The following is a 3837-nucleotide window of genomic DNA, read 5'->3' on the forward strand; positions in this document are numbered from 1 at the left end:
AATAACGTCGCTGAGCTCTTTCATAAAAAAAATTGAAAATCGATCATCGTTGAGTAATTTTCCACTGTTTTATTACATGATAAAATATTTAGAATGAAATTAGTATTCAACAGTTTAATAATATAATTTTAATGAAGATATTTAAAAAATAATAAAATAGTTACTTCAATAGTAAACATGACAATAGTCAATATTTACTGTATTAAAAGTCGCATTTTTTTTAGAAATTTCTTCCAACAGTGGGAAACAATGGAAATTTAAAAAACTTTTGACGGTAATGTCTTCAACTAGACACAATTTGTGTTTTTTGACAAATTATTGAAAAAAATTAGATGAGAGCTTAAAAAAATTAATGAAAAACAAAAAAGAATATTAAAACTAATACCTTCTCAGATTCGTATCAAAGTTAAATTTTTCTTAAAAATTAAATAAATCTAATGATTAAAAAAAAATTTAGGTTGCTATTTAACAAAGTTGGTAGAAGTTAAGGGTATATGGGATGGTTGTAGAAAATTCATTTTTCGTGTAAAGCAGCTTAATAAAAAAAAAACCGCAACACAGTGGGTAAAGTTGGGTCAAGTATAATGATATCTGACAGTGATTAAAATCACTATCAAATAAATATAGTTTAAAAAAACTAAAAAAACACGCTTTTAAAGTACATTGAACTAAAAAGATAAAAATAATTTTTAAAATAAGCTTAAAACATTAACGAACGAAAAATACTAGTATTATTGTGATAAAAGCGTCGGGCGCTCAATATACAATAAATATGGCACAAAGCACCCACGCTTTTATCACAGTAATACTAGTATTTTTTGTTCATTATTGTTTTAAGCTTATTTTAAAAATTATTTTTATCTTTTTAGTTCGATGTACTTTAAAAGCTTGTTTTTTTAGTTTTTTTAAACTATATTTAATTTTCACTTTTTAGTTTCATGTTATGATAGTAGTTACTATCAATATCATGGTTGTAATGGGTAACGGGAAATCAGGGTTCGATTCCGGGGAGGGAGCTGAGAAACAGCTACCACACCCAAGGAAAACAGCACACGTTCAGGTTAGCGTAACTATTGAGCTTTGGCCCCATACTGAAATATTTATTTGGAAAAAACTCGCGTAATTATGCATCATTACTTTGTTTCCCAAAAATAACTGCTTATTAGTTAGGACATCAAAAATGTGGGTAAAAAGGTTCATGACCAATATGTCAATAGAATCTATTAAACTTCTAAAAACCTTGGTGCTTTAAATAAATACAAAAATGTTTAAATACAAAACTCAAAACGCAGTTATATAGAACTAAATTTTTTTTTATTCGAGTTGTTCTTATTTGTACAATAGAATTGTAGTAAAAACAAATACTCATTAATATGAATTATTTAAAAATTAATTCGATTTTATAGATTAATTTATTCGTATGTTAATATATCGAAGAAATTAAAAAAAATATATAACGCTATATATATATATATATATATATATATATTATACGAATTGGACAAAATTAAAATAATCTTCGTATAATATTGCGACACTTTCGTAGGCGGTTTCCGGCTGGCGTCGAAAAGTTAGCAGCGTTAATGGCGACGGTACGCGGATGCGGATCGGTTCGGTCGTGCGGCACGTCAGGAGCCGGTGGCGTACATCATCGACGTTGCCACTTTAACAACGGGAAGAAGACTCAACGTATCATTTGCGGCGGGTCATCGTCGGCCGTGCGACACTTGCTGGACTTTACACCGTGGTCACTTATACTAATAGTAGGGCGACGGCTGATAAAGGTAGCACGAGTGACGGGGCCGTGTCTCAATAAAAATTTATTTACATATATATATAATTGATGACACGCGCGCGTCTAAGGGTTGGAAAATATTATTTTCGACGACTGGTGAGCGGGATGGGGTGAATGCGTTACGACCGTCTAGTCTCGTGCGCGTGCGCTTGGAAAGTTACAAACTACAAACAACAAACACACAACATACATGTGAAACTAATATAAGCGTGTTAAAAACGCTTCGATGCAAATCTGTAGATAGTGTTCAATTTTAAAAAAATAGTAGATTATTCCAAAAGGTACATGATCTCCTATTTCCTTATTTATATCCTGATTGCAAGTTTTATGATTTATAAGTGTAATACATGAATAAATAAATAAATATATATATTTATAATATATAAATATTTAAAGGGAAATGATTTTATTTTAAAAAAAAGTATGTCGAATGAAAGAAGTATATAAATATTATTTATCATGAAAAAATTGTATTGATCCATATTTTCAAAAAATAATAGCATTTTAAAGTTAAACATGTGTAAAAATAAAATCAAGAATTTTTGATATAATAGAAGAAAAAATGTCTCTTCTTTTGAAATTTCTCGATAGTTTAGCGAATTTGATCAATTTTTTCATGATAATTTGCTGTTTAGCATTTAGACTATATGCTAAACTGACATACTACTATATGATATAGTAGTATGTCAGTAAATCTTTTTGTAACTACCTAATTCAGCTCTATTGATAGACGCATTCTACAGAGTGTTCAGTAAGTCAGGAAACGGGTTTCTATTGTTCTCATCGTTTGTAACAATCAGAACAATAGAAGCCCGTTTCCTGACTTACTGAACACTCTGTATAATATTCAATATAAATTTACTTTATTGTTGTTGATCAATAAAAATAATTTATGGCCTATTGAAACAGATTATTGTTGCCTCCAGTCTAATTTTTACCGAAAATAATGATAAATTTATATTTTAAATCCAGATCTTTAAAAAATTTAAAAACACAAGTTGACTGACGGCATCAAGATATCTTTAGAACCATATTGTTTAAATTTTTTTCTATCATACCATCAAACTAAAAATAGGAGTTCCCATTAATGAAAATTGAGGTGTTTTTATCTTTAAAGCTAAAAAATTTTTTAGCTTCATATTAATGTAAAGTTCTTTATATATAACAATATTTCCCTTAATGAACATTTAAAATTTCCAATAGTTGAACCCCACTCTGTATATATAAATATTTCATTTATCTCAATGCACTTAATTAATCAAATAGTAAAAAAAAATTTCTTTATTCGTTTCTTTTATTTCAATGTTATCTTAATTTATCAATCATATTTCTTAAGTTCGTCCCCCATGTTATAAGGGTGTCAACTTTAATTTTACAATTGGAAATGTATATAATTAATTAACTGTGTTAATACATCTAATTAAGAAAATGATTTCTTTTAGTTTAATGTCAGACTTTATTCACAATTTAAAGTTAAGATGGGTGGTAGTGTGAGTGTTACTTTATTTATTATTAGAAATTTCCCTAGCATACTCTTTCTTCTGCCTAGGTATAATCATTTTAAAAACTTCCAAAATAATGGTCCAAAAGTTGTTATCGATCATTCATATTCTTAATGAAATCATTATCTAACAAAAAATCTAGTTAATTATATATGTTCCCATTAAAAAAAACAAGTTGATATCCTTAGACGTTATAAAGGATGATCATTAAAAATACTTCATGATTGAAAAAATAGTGAACTAAAGAATCCAATAAAAAAATTATCAATGTTATTTTTATTTTCAACTAATATAAAGTGGGTCACTGATAAATGAATGACCCTCCTGTATTTTTAAATGTTTAAAAACCATCAAAATATCTTTTTATTAAATAACTTGATATGTTGAGAATTTGATTAAAAATTGAGAACTGTGTGTAAATTAGTTTGTCAACGATAATTTGTATAAAATTATTATTAATTAATCATTATCAAACCAAGTTTCAATTATTTAATATTATGAAAAAAATATCAATTATGTAAAAAAAAAAAATCAGGGTAA

The sequence above is a fragment of the Daktulosphaira vitifoliae genome, unplaced genomic scaffold, assembly GCF_025091365.1.
Source record: "Daktulosphaira vitifoliae isolate Bord-2020 unplaced genomic scaffold, ASM2509136v1 Scaffold_5, whole genome shotgun sequence".
Taxonomy (NCBI): Eukaryota; Metazoa; Arthropoda; class Insecta; order Hemiptera; family Phylloxeridae; genus Daktulosphaira; species Daktulosphaira vitifoliae.